Source organism: Pseudopodoces humilis, chromosome 2, assembly GCF_049639895.1.
Source record: "Pseudopodoces humilis isolate 2021_Gansu_Grassland_sample_001 chromosome 2, ASM4963989v1, whole genome shotgun sequence".
NCBI lineage: Eukaryota > Metazoa > Chordata > Aves > Passeriformes > Paridae > Pseudopodoces > Pseudopodoces humilis.
This window is the reverse complement of record NC_142201.1, coordinates 6,557,501-6,571,042: the sequence shown is the minus strand read 5'-3', so window position 1 is coordinate 6,571,042 and position 13,542 is coordinate 6,557,501. Positions and strand designations below refer to the sequence as shown.

Genomic DNA, 13,542 nt, shown 5'->3' with positions numbered 1-13,542 from the left:
GTTAGTGCCCAGAATACAAAGCTGAGGGCTCCAGACTCAATTTCCCTGGCCATGGGCAGGACACTAAATTCAGTTTCTGATGTTCATGCAAGCAGTTCTTTGTCCCTTGACTCTCATTATAGGGAGTAAAACAGAGCTGGAGCAAACACAGCACCGTGGGATCAACAGACAGGACAGGGACAATAATATAGTAAATTCTTGAGCTTTTACATATCTTGTGTATATTAATTTGTGTTTTGGCTGTTCAGTGGGGCAGCTCTGCTTACTGAGTGCCTGCAGATGTTCCTGACCACATCACCAGCACTTGAACCTAACTATGATGGGAAGCCACCATCTCTAAAAGACATCTCGTGGAATAATTAGCCTTCCTCTCTCCCATATGTCTTCTCTTCAGCCTGTTCCACACCCAGAAAGGTTTTATACATCTCAACAGTAATGGGCTATGGAAAAAAAATTACCCAGAATGGCAAAGTTCACCTGGGAATTGCTAAAAGATTTGGCCCAATTATTGGTATGAAAAGGGAGTGTAATACTGTGATAACACAGATGTCTTTATTCTTTTTCTTTTTTTCCCTCAACTTTCTACACAATTTACAGGGTTTTAAATCAGGATGGAAGGTTAGAGATGGGAGCTTGTATCCCACATGCTCAGTATGCCACTGAAACTCAGAAAAACAAAGAAAATGTTGCATAATGGATAAGGAATATAAAGAGAATAGTAAGAAAAATAATATGAAGCCTTACCTCAAATGTATGTACAGTAATAGCTGCTCTGTCTTAAAGAAAACTAGAAGACATTCATAGAGGGGCAACAAAAATTATTTGGGACACTATTTGGGAAAATGTTTCTTATGGAAAAGGTTATGCTGGGTCTGTTCACCTTAGAAAGGAAACCAGTGAAGGAGAATATGATAAAGACATATTAAATGTCGTCTACTGTAACAGCAGCAGCTGAAAAAAACTCAAGTAAATTGTAATGCATCAATTTCCAGACTGATGAAATAAAACTCTTTTCACACAAGAGATAATTAAACCATGGAACTCTCTGCTGCAAGGCACTGGGAAGGTCAAGCACTCAGGATTTCTGAGTCTGAAGAGGCTCCTCAGACTTACAATAGATAGCATTCATGTGTTTTAAGATATTAGCATCTGAATTTCAAGGAACAGATTAGGAATTGTCTTTCAGGGGTAAGAATGGGGAGTGCTGGCCAGTGATTTCCTGCTTGTCTTTGAGACATGTCCCTCTGGTGTTGCTCGAGTGGCTTGGTCACCTGCCCCATGGGAAGGAGGCTGATGTCCCCTTGGGGGCTCAAATCACTGTCCATGACATCCAGCCATGCTGGGGAGCCTGGGGACACCAGGGAAAGAGCCCTGAGATTTTCTAAACCTCACAGCACCTCCCCAGGCACTCCTCCATTTGGTCTGACTGCCTCCCCACATGAGGTGGTCCAGGCCTTTTAAATTCAGTGTTGATACCCACTGACTCACTCACTGAGCTTGCACCTTTGCACCTGTCCTGCAGCACCATGGACCAGCTCTGCCTAACTGAATTTCCTTTAAAAACAAACAAACAAACAAACAAAGTTAGACTTTTTTCAATGTGTAAGTGACACTGTGCTTATGTGCATGAATTTAAACTATCTGGAAGGAGTATGGCCAAAAGTTGAGGTGTCTTGGCTTTCACTTGGGTGGTGTTGGGGCTCTTCATGGACTTTTTCTGAAATCTCAGCATTTCCCTCTTTATCCATGATTACCAGAGAAATTCCTTTTCATTCACACAGAATCAGTCCTGCCACAGGTCTTTCTTCCTGATGCTTTGCTGTCTTGGGTTATACCTTTGCTGAAGGGGAAATTGTGTTACCCTACTCTTCAGATGGAAACCCCGCTTTAGGAAAGATTGTCTTCTTCAATTTGGTTTGGAAAGTGAAGACTCTAGAGAGCAATACAAAACATTTCTCTATACATAATTTTGGGTTTATGCTCATGCTTTAATTCCATACTTAGGTAAGTTGGCTGGGCTTTCCCAAGGAGCGTGGAAATAGCTTGAAAAATGTCATAAAGGTTTGAAGGTTGCAGGACATTATTAGGAAGGTGATCACATCCTAGATCTCACTGTGGGCAGGAAAGGGTACAAGTGCAGTTAAGTCTGCATCTCTTTGTCAAAGAACTGTGACAGCATCTGTGCTTGACATAATGTGATTTAAAAACATCTAAGTCTTGTCTTCCTGGCTACATTCCCTGAAAGACAAGTTAGTTATTAATTTTTGACACCAGATGTGAATTGTCGTGTAACGCAGCTTTTTCTGTTCAAGGAGTGCTCAGTGGTGCTAGGGCTGGCCTGGAGTTTACCTAAGAAAGGGTAGCAGAGACAGAGCTTAACAACTTCCCTGCACTTAGGAGGAAGAGTATGGCTGAAGGAAATTATGCTCAGATTGGAGACCCCTTCAAAGTGTTCCTCTATGGAACACAAAGGGTTTTGTCCCCAGGCATCAACATCCCTCCTCTTTTGGGTGCATGGCATGGCAAGACACATGGCATGCAGGCATATCTGAATAAAAATGCCTTAATCAAATGTGCTGGAGATGTGAGGAGTCACAGCAGCAACTCCTTAGAGCTACTGCTGTGCTCCTGTCACCAAGAGTGAATTCCTACAGCAGCTGCAGCCATCAGTCCTCTCTGCCCATGGTGCCAGGTCAGCTATCTGTGCAAAAGGAAGATTTGGGCCCACAAGCACAATAAAACATATTCCCAGAGAAAGTCATCTTTCTCTGCTCAAGCAAAAAGATAGGGACAGCACTTTGGCAGGAAGGGTGCGAAAGAACTGGTATCTGCAGGAATCCCAGGTTTAATTCTGTGAGGGATTTTTGCTTCCAGCTGTGAGTAAAGGCCTGCTCTGCACTCAGTAGGCACAAGTTCCTTTGTGAGTGGACCCAAGTGAGGAGTACCAGGGCTCTGGGGATGTGCTGATGGAGGGGTACCAGGGCTCTGGGGATGTGCTGGTGGAAGGCAGCTTCCCAGACTTGTTAGAGTTAATGGACAGAGGAAAGCTCTGTCTAGGCTCTTGTAGAGAATGATTGAATGTAGGATTTTGCTGTTCCCAACCAGCTGAAGAGGAAATACAGGAAGACTAATCTGTCTCCTTAGGCTAAAGTTAGCATTTGGGTGTACTCCATCCGGTGCCATTAAATTCCCATTTAAAATCAATTTTTTGGGACCAGGATTTCATTATCTCTTCATCAATAACCTTCTGTGCTTCATCAGTTTCTTCAGTCTGCTTTGCAACCTCTCATCAAAATCTGTTTATGACCAGTAGTCACAAAACTTTATAGGCTGCCTAGGTACCTAGATTTTTGTTTATCCTCTGGAACCACAGAGAATTCTCATATTGAATCATAATGGAAAAATAGAAAAGACAAAACTAGTTATAACTTACCGTCTGAAAGAAGAAACAGTAAGAAGTTAAGACCAACAAGCCAATTTTGTTCCAAGTCTTAACAATTTGATTTTTTCCCCACTTTCTTCAATTACATTTTAAGGCGACGACAGCATGACCTGTAATTTGGGTTGTTTGGTTTTTTTTAAAATTTATTTATATTTTATTTCAAATCTGAATCATTTAAACCAAGAGTTTTTCTCAAAAGGTTTTGTAATTTAATCTCTTGACATTCCCTGTCAGGAAATATTTCACTGAAAATTTTTGGCCAGTTGAATTACCACTGATTCAATGCCTAATTTTCTAGATGTTCCCATGTGTACTTCAAACTAATGGATATTTTATGGTAGGTGTAGTGCACCTTTAAATTTATTAATACAAAAGTTTGAGATATAGCTAGTTTTGTCCAAAAGCAAAACAGTGTTTTTGAACATGAAAAAGAGAAAGAACATAAATTTATTACCATAAATTCTTATGACTTTTGTGCTGCATTTGTCATACTGATTTTTCCATTTCAAATGCTGAAAAAGAGGCAGCTGATAATTACATGGATTTTTATATATTGTGTACCCTTTTAAAATACGGTGAGCACACCAACTTGCATTGCTCTTTATCAGAGGACCTGTAATTCAACATAAAGATTTGGCTGCCAATAATATTTTAAAAGTTCATTTATGGGTCCAGTATTTCAAGAAAGATTTAAAAATGCCAAGGCAAATAAAAGTGAAGGAATTGTGTCTTTCCTGTCACCTGTGGAAAGGGACTGGGAATTGTGGTTTCCTTTCTGATGAGGTGCTGCTCCTCTGAGCTGTGCTTTGAGAAGACATAACTGGGAGGATGGTGACATGGCTAAAGACTCAGTCTTTTAAAATTTCTCTTTGTAGTCACATGGATGAGACTGGCATATGGTAATTCATGAGCTAAGGTATACAGAGCCTGGTTTTCATCCTCCTCTGGGATTTTCAAGATCATACAGTGGATTTTATTTGCAATTACCTGCCTTTCCCTTGTCCTTCTCTCTTTTTCTTTTTTGCCAATGGCATCCAAAGGAGGAACTGATAAAGTTTCACAGTAGAATTCTGCAATAATATTAATTTGCTTTGTGTGAGAAGGAATGGGAAAATAATGACAATTATTATCCAGAGGAGCAATCTCTTTCTTTCTCCATTACGAGGGGGAAAGACAATATTAGGAGAGCATACCTGCCACTGGCTAATTCTGCACAGTATCCCAGCAGAGTCCCTATGGAGGGCTCTGTGTCACTTGTGGAGGTGTGTGCAGGAGGAAGAAGTGTTGGACAGGGGTGTCTGTGACCTGTGAGCTCTGAAAAACCAGCACTGACACCGTCCTGGCTTTGCCATCCATGCTGACACGGCCTCGGAGTCAAGTGTGGATTTGCACAGAGAATTTCCAGTGTGCAGCATGGTTTGTGTCTCAGGGACTCACCTGGCTCCAACCCTGGGGACCTTGTGCGGCTGCAAGGAGGGAGAGGAAGGTGCTGGATGTGGAGTGGGACTGAGAAGCCATCAGACACTGATCTGGGTTCTGCTGCCCATCCTCAGCACTTCAGCCATCTGTAACTCCAGACATCACTTTTCACTTTGAAGACAGTCCTTCAGAAACCCTGCAGGCTGAAATGTCCAAATCATCCCAGCCTCTTCTCTGTTGTTGTGTTGATTTACAGTCTTGGGCCACTGATAGTGACAACAATTAATTATTTTTTTGTAATATGGAAATCACAATTACTGTCAAAAAGTAGGAAGTATCATTGAATTTTCTCTGGAGGCCTTTCCCTGGTGGAAAAAAGAGATAATAGTCCTTAACAGCTCCTAAAAAACTCTTGATGCTTCTGAATTAATTGCCAGGGGTGAAAGTGTTTGAGCTACTTGAGAGTCCATAGAAGCTGACAATTGCTCTCTGTGAAGAATTAAGGATGAATATAATTTTGGTACAGTGGGATGCTAATGTTATCTTTCACAGTCAATGGGGACCTAAGGTCATGAAGGAACAGCATCCCTGTCACTCACTGATTACAGGAATTCTTTGAAGAATCCAATATACCCAGCCAAGAGCTGGGGTGGAGAGTATCTTGAATAGAAGTTAACACTGTGTTCTAGGAGAATTCTTAGGTCAAATGGCATGTCTGTCTGAAGGTCAGGATATCTTCCCTGAAAGTAAAGCCCACAGGCTGCAAACACAAAGATGTTAGCACTCACTGCCAGCCTGGAGCTCTCTATTGTTGTGAGCACTGATCCAGGGAAACTACACTCTCACAGTTATTTCATCTGTGCATGCAAGGGCTCAGTTTTCCCTCCAAGTGCAATTATTGCCAGCTCCATTTTGTCTTATTTGCTAAAATATGCAATGTGCTGACAGACTGTCCTACTCTGAGCCTCTCTTTGTGCTTCCCTCCACGAGCACCGCCAAAAGGAGATCTTCAGGCTTGAAAACTGTGGTTTGAAATCTTCCCTGAATCTGTTTTTCTCTGTACTTTGAGGTACCAAATCTAAGCTTCAAGGTAGAAGAGCAGTCAGCTCCTCCTTTTCAGTTCAGGACAGAGGACCAACACACAGTGTTTCCCTTCCCTCCATCTGCTTCTTCCCTTCACCTCCAAACCAACAAGGAGTAAAGATACATCTCCTTTTTGCTATTAAAGCATATCTACTGTATCTGGAGAGTGCTGTTGTGGCAATGAGTTCTACAAACTAAAGCTACACTATAGAATATATTCTTTGGAAAGAACAGTCTACTGGCTTTTGGTCCCTTGCTAGCAATTAAATCTCTTTTCTGACCTTCGCCATACAATGTGGTTTTATATACCTCAGTTGCATATTCTCCTTGTTTTCTCTTGAAGAGGAAAAATTCTGATCTTTTTAGTTTGTCTTTTCACATCTTAACCTTACTGAAAGCTGCCACCTTTCTGTCTCATGCCCTGTGATTTACACCACTCTCTGTAGATGGGGAGAAGAGTGAGAAGAAACACGATAGGAAAAACAACTCTTAACATTTTGATTTAGGACAAGGATGCAGGCTCATGGACATTTTCAAACATTAATTTGAGAAGAAAGTATGGTTCTGTCCCAAGCCAGCTGAAAACCTCAGTGGCAAAGGGTACAACACAGAATAGATGATTCCTTGCAGCTAAGCTCCCCATAGCTCTGGAAGAGACATTGCCCTGACTTTGTGATCAGTATTCTGGGAATAGCCAGACAATTCATCAAAAAATCAAAATGGAGATTTTTGGTGTCCTGACCTCCAGTTGGTGGTAAAAAGTAAGTGAAAGAGCCATAAAAAGCCTGTCTGGGCCCGTTGCTGAAATGAAGTGCATAATGAGATGTAGAGAGCTCTCACCTGATCCAATCCATGCTGAAAGCAATGACACTTTTCCCCTGGCTTCACTGAGCTGAGCTGGCTGCCAAAACAGAAATTGATCTTTCTGCTCAATGACACCATGGTAAAGAAGCCTCACTCACTTTGCATCAGCTGTGGGCTCTACAACACCATTTTGACAGTTTTGATTGAAAAGAAGCAGTTAAAAATACTCTGTGAAGAAAAACTGAGAGGCAGGGCTCGGTACCTCTCTGAATTCCTAACAGCTTGTAACTCACGGAGTGTGCCTCTGTGCTCAGCTGAGAAACAGCCTGGTTCTCAGGAAAAGACACTTCCATTCAACAGGAAAATATAATCTCTGCTGCAGAGATGTCTGTGTAATTCAGTCTAGGCCTCCAGAGCACAGAGGCTGTATATGTAAGTACCCTCTGCTAATTAATACTGCACTGTCACCCCACTAATTAATGCACAATAGGACAGATCTCCTGACATCTTCCAGGGTGTTACAGAATTTGGATAAAATGAAGCCATAAAAATCTGAGGAATAACAGAGACCCCTCAAGGAGGTGAACTGAAGTCAGAGACCCCGAGAGGAGCTCGGGCACAGAAAATGCCTCTGAAGTTACAGAGCTGAAGATGGGTGCAGCACTCTCCCACTATAACCTCAGAGCTAAAGAAAGCAAATTTTGGGTGATATAAGGCATTTTCAGAGAGCTTACTATGAATCCAACAGTTCTGTTTTATACTGAAGGTCTTCTGAGTCAATCCAGCTGATCAATGGTGTTTAGTCAGTGGAAAGCCAGTGAATATTGCAAACAAATGGGTGATGAGTCTTAGATATTGAAGGGTTTGCTGGACTATGGTGGAAGATGCATAAGGAGGAGTGAGAAAATGTATTCTGGCATGTTTAGAAGATGTAGCACATGTTGGAATAATCTGTGACTTCCTTTCCTCTCAGTGCCATTATTCTAGCTGACAAAGTGCTCGCTGTTATTAGGAAGCCATGAGAAGGACAGTCATCTCTCAGAGCACAAACAGTGGCTGCTTTTTCTTACAAGAAAGTGGATTGGATGGCTAAGAATAAGATGACCCTCCCTTTGTCAGTCCTGAAAAGGAAATAACACAAATGGTGATAATTTGTGGCCACAGCATCTTGTAACACTGCCTGTGAAGCCAGGACTTCCTCCTATGAAGGAGTCCAGCCAGTGCTGTGGACATTGGCTGGTCACCTCTTTCTCTTTCAAATGGCATCAGAACCAAGGACAAGCTGAGATCCTGGAGCTCCTCACATCAATGACTTATGCAATGATTTTAATGAGTAACTTTGTGCTGATGTTAATGAGCAATTAATTGCCGGTGCGACTGGACAGTGCATAGTTCTGAATTTTTGATTTCTATGTAAAACCTCTGGCTACAGGTATTTTTCTCAAACAGAAGTGTGAGGCAAGTGCTTGATACCAGCACAGAACTTTCTGGACTTGCAGATATACTAAGGGAAGTTTTAACCTGAGCATACTCAGAGCCACTGACTGCTAACAAGAAGTAAAAATGCTTCCCTAATTATCCAGTGAGGTGCACCTGGAAAAACTGAAGTGCAGAAATAAAGAAAATGAAGGCACTTTGACAGTCCCTGAGTAGAGATGAGAGCTGGCATTCAAGGACAGTGCAGGGTTTCTTGCAATCAGTCAAAAAGGTATTTGTAAAGTATATCTGAAAACACGGAGAAATAAGGACTGCGGCCTCTCCAGAAACTGGGTTACCTGAGTTGGACATTGTCCCTTTCAAGTAACCTTGAAAATTGCTGAGATGGGCTCTTTTCTGTTTTCTCCCCCTCTCTTTTCGAGAGCAGCCATGGTGCAGTGAGTATGAAAAGCTCCATGGTCCAGATGTGGAGGGATCAGGTTAGAGCTGGCTGTGAGCTGTGCCCGAGCATCTCCCCAGAAGAGAGGTGTGTCTGGTGCACCCTGATCCCATGGGCATCACCCTGCCTCGGTGTCTGCAGGAAGGAAACCTGCCTGTGGGAGGGGAGCAGCAGCCACGAAAAACGGGGAATATGCTCATGTGCAGCCTGCTGCTGGCCTCGGGGGATGCCCAGTAGGATTCCTGCCAAAAAAGCAGCACCCAGCTGTGCTTCTCCATCCTGCCGACCCCCAGCCCAGCCCTTCCCTCTCATGCCCATGGCAGTTTCCAAGAAAAGGAAGCTGAGAGACTGAGGAATTTTTAATGCTGACAAATGTTGTCCACTGCAGGTATAATTTGCCGCTTAAAGTCATAATGGCCATTTTATATACATTTTCTTGAACCGTCATCTGTGAACAATGGGCTTTTCCACAGAAATGCAAGCTTAACAACCCTAAGGCTCTTCTAATTTATGCCATCAAGCTGATACAGAGAATAATTTAAAAATTAACTTTCTCTTTCCCTCTGGTTCTCACCCCAGTACAGTTACTTCAAGCAGAGACCTCAGAGTGGAAACTCAAAATGCAGCTGCATCCTGCATCTTCAGTGCCTGTAGCTCTGTCCTCGAATTCCAGAATTAACTCAAATAAATTATGCATTTCTACATGCTTACCCAGGAAATGTCTGCACAGTGACACTGCAGAGTCACTCAGAAGAGGAAAAAAAATCTGACCCTGTAGTTCTGTGGATGACAGCTATTTTTTGCCTTTTGGATGATACATTGCCACCTGGAATAATTTACTAAGAAGGAAAGTAATGGAATTACTTGAGTGCCAGACAAAGAGGGGAAAGAAAACAGGAGGAAGAAAAGGAAAATTCCCATCAACATCACACTATAGAGCAATGAGAATGCCTCCCACCTGCAAACTTCTCAAAGACATTTCCATGGAGCCTGGGCTGCTAATTTGGCTTCTATTTGTAGTATCAAGAGCTGGAGTTGTTGAAAGGAGATAGACATGAGTTTTAGGGAGGCAGTATTATGAACACCCTTAGGAAACTGCAGCAGGTGTGAACATTAATATTATTTTCCTCAACCCTGAAACTTGTTTCCTTTGCACACAAAGCACAGCTTTCCCTCTAGTCTGCACCATGCTGTCTCTGGGCTGGTTTTGAACTCCAAGGATCATCACAAGGCACAGATGAGCTGGCTAAAATCCTTCTGTGTAGCTGTGCCAGGTGTGTGGAGGGAGCGGTGATGGGTCTGCTTAAAATTAGGCTTAAATTGCTCCTTTCCCATGTGCTGACTATTATTCACAGAGAATTACATTTGTCCTTGTCAGGGAGAGCCCACACATGCTGTGGACTTCTTGTGGATCAGTGTTCAATGCAAAGCCCTTCTGGATGAGCTGGCTGTAGCTTTAGAGAACGACATACATTCATCTCCATGTCAGACTGGCAAGTTTTATGCATTCATACATTAATTTGATTCACAAATATACACCTTTAATTTTCTTCTGATCTTCTTTCCCTGCTCACCTCCAAAATCTGCCTTTTTGTGGATGATATTTTTAATCCCCCTCTTTTTTTTTTCCCCTCCTTGCTCATTTCTTCTGATCCTCAAGCAATGACTTTCATTTTCTCCTTTGAAATCATCACGATCTGGCCTTGTGGTGTTTACTCATGCACCCTCTACAGTTTTCCTATAAATAAATATTTTGCAAATATGACAGCATGGAAGGGTATTGGAAAGAAATCAGAGTCCAGCACAAAAGAGCAGATGTCCCTGTCCTGCTGAAAAAAAAACCTCCAAAAACATCCTGGGCCATGGAAGCTGAGCCTGTACAGTCAGTGAGAGCTAACACAACAGCAACTTTATTGTTCAATATCCGTATTCTGTGTATTTTAGCTCAGGGACACAAATCCATGCCACCTACAAAGGAGAAAGCAGTATTTGTTTTCACCAGCTCTACCCTTGCTGTAGGCACGAGGTGAGCTGAGCAATCTTGGCCCTCCTGGGGATGGAGTGGGAAGAGGCAAAGGTGGGAAGTGGTGACTGACCTGGCCTGCTGGCCCAGTCCCAGCTTCTCCCAAAGTGTGGAAACTTCAGGTGGTGCAGGGAAGAGTGTGAGCTGTGTGAGAGAGCTCCAGCTCCTGTAAGAGCCTTCACACCTGGGTGCTGGTGAGCCAGAGCTGGCAATTTCTCAGGTTTGATGGTTTGAAATCTGTAGAAAAATCAATGATGGTAAGAGGCCCTGTGAAAATAAGAGAACTGCTGATCTCACATCTACCCTTCTCATTTTTTTTTTCCACATGAGGGCACTTTTCTTAACTACCTGCTCTAAAACACAAGCTTTACTACAGCTGTGACCAGATGATCATGAGCGAGTGAGGTCTGACACTCAGGATTAGCAGAAGAAGCCACCACAATTCCCATCCTGCAGCTGATGAGGTGTGTAGGATGTCTGTCTCCTGCAATCCTGGTTGATGACCAGCACAGAACTTGTGAAATAACCAGACAGCCATATGGTCAGCCAAGAAATTATGTAAATATTTTTTCTGAAATATCCATAGGACAGTGACTCTGTTTTTTGCACGTGGCTTCATTTAGGAGTTCTGGCCGGGGTATGTGGGTGTACACAACACACAAACCCTGCTGGGCAAAGGTTTTGCTGTGATTTGAGCTTGACAAGGTGAGCATACATTAGGGATGGAAGATTCTATGGCCTAATCATCCTCCTATCTTCCATCCCAGATGGGAAGGAGGTGTCTTTCCTGTACCTGCCTTTATCTCTGTACTATGTCAGTACATCTTAAGCAGAATGGAGATGTGCTGAGTATACATCCATAGAATAAACTGCATTTTTTTCCTTTTTTCAATTCCCGAAATAAGGTCGAGAAATTATCTTTCTGTGCATGGACTTTCTGCAAGCTGGCAAAGAGGCTAAATTAACTGCATACATTATTCATTGCAAATTATTCACTCTATGCAGCACATACTGATTGTTTAGAAAATTCATTCTTTCTGTCCTAGAAATGTCACTGGCTGTAACTCCTTACCTCATCATTGACAAATTCTGTTGATTGCTTGACTAGTTGCTTTAACTAATCCAGGATTATGGTTTGCAAGAATAATAATAGCCACTTCTCTATCATTTTGCACATGAGGATCCCAAACCGTGATTTCAAAATGCTAATTAATCCCTGGAGCACCTGGGAGATGAAGTATTCCTATCCTTACAGCAGATTTGTGGCCCTTGAACCTTGTTGGGATGTGGAAAGTCATTGTGCTGACTCACACAAGCTGCTAGGTCAGGTGGATCTCATTAGCTCCAACCAGCCAAGAGAAAAAGCCAAGTGTTAAAAAGAGAGGGGGAAAAAGAAAGGGAATTAAAAAAGGGGAGGTGGGAAGGGTGAAAGAATCATAGGCTATGTTTGGTTTCAGAGTCTTGTTCTCAGTGTAATTGTTGAGGTATCTGAATAAATTGCAGTTAAATGGGAGTGAGTCCTTCCAGCTGGACTCCCTAAGCTGAATCTCTCAGGCCTTTCTTTACTTGTTTTTCAGGGTGTGTATCCTGACTTGCCTGCATGGTCATGTTTGGGTTGACCCTGGCTGGATGCCAGGCACCCACCAAAGCCACCCTGTCACTCCCCTCCTCTGCTGGGCAGGGGAGAGAAAATTTAATGAAAGGTTCATGAGTTGAGTTAAGGACAGGGAGAGATCTCAGTCACCGAAACCATCATGAGCAGAGCAAACTGAACTTGGATATATTGACAGAATTTATTAGCAACATAATCAGAGCAAGATAATGAGAAGTCAAATAAATCTTAAAAACACCTTTCCTTCACCCCTCCCTCCTTCCCAGCTCTGCCTCCTGGCCCCCCGTGGCACAGGGAGGTGGGGAATTTGGTTTACAGTCAGTTCATCATGCCTGGTTCCTGCCACTGCTCAGGGAGAGGAGTCCTTCCCCTGCTCTAGGGGGGGATCCCTCCCACTACAATGGATAATGGAGACAGTTCTCCATGAACTTCTCCAATGTCCCATCCCATTTTCAGTTCCCTAATGATTACCCTGATGTGGGTCACTCTTCCAAGGGGTGCAGTGCCTCCAGGAGAGCTGGGGCTGGTGTGAGTGCTGTGCTGGCTGTGCAGTGACCACATCTGCATGTTTGGTGCCCTGACAGATTCCTGCCCAAAGATGAAGCTATTTGATGGCTGGATGAGGAAGCTGTTTTATCACTCAAACTGGTGAATGTGACAGCCTGCAAACAGGCTGGATGGTCAAGGATTTTTCTGCCTTTTGGGGTAGCAGAATGACTATATGGGAATATTAAAACTGTGTACTGGAGCCAGGTGATCTTTGGCTGATGGAAGGACGAATGGGAGAAGAGCTTTTGCTGGATATACACATCACTTATGAACTTTCATTATTGTCTGTGGATAAACTGAGGTATACAGGGCAAGAGGAACTTCTTCACTCACTGAAGCATGAGGAGATGTGAAGATTTGGGTACTATCTTTGTGTCTTTCATGAACAACTTGTGATGTTTTAAATTTTGCCTGCATTTGTTGCTCTCAAGAAATCATGTGGAATGGCAGCTAAGGACTGAGCTAAGAAAGGGTTGCTCTGAAAGTGAAACACATTGTGCTCTGCAGAAAAGGAACATGGAGCAAAACTACCAAGTAACCTGCATTTCCTGTCAGTGAATGTTTGCACCGAAAGGAAAGAGCAGGGGCTCTGAGCAGAGGCACACAAGGTGTATCATTCCTTTAAAGATAAGCAGAGCTGGACATTAAGGTGAAACAAATGTTTCTAAGGCTGGATTATTAAATATATTCCAAGTGGGAGGGTAATGAAATGGGGCAGTGGGTGCACAACTCTT

The 13,542-nt window shown here is 43.0% G+C and overlaps 1 long non-coding RNA gene across 1 annotated transcript; it reads right to left on the bottom strand.

The window, feature by feature from the left end:
• Nucleotides 1–10,344: 10,344 nt before the first annotated feature.
• LOC148184773 (uncharacterized) lies at nucleotides 10,345–11,810 on the bottom strand. Its single transcript, XR_015772011.1, has 3 exons — nucleotides 11,720–11,810; nucleotides 10,721–10,884; nucleotides 10,345–10,592 (listed from the first exon to the last, which is right to left on the bottom strand). It is a non-coding gene; the product is annotated as an uncharacterized LOC148184773 (long non-coding RNA).
• Between the last annotated feature and the right edge of the window lie 1,732 nt (nucleotides 11,811–13,542).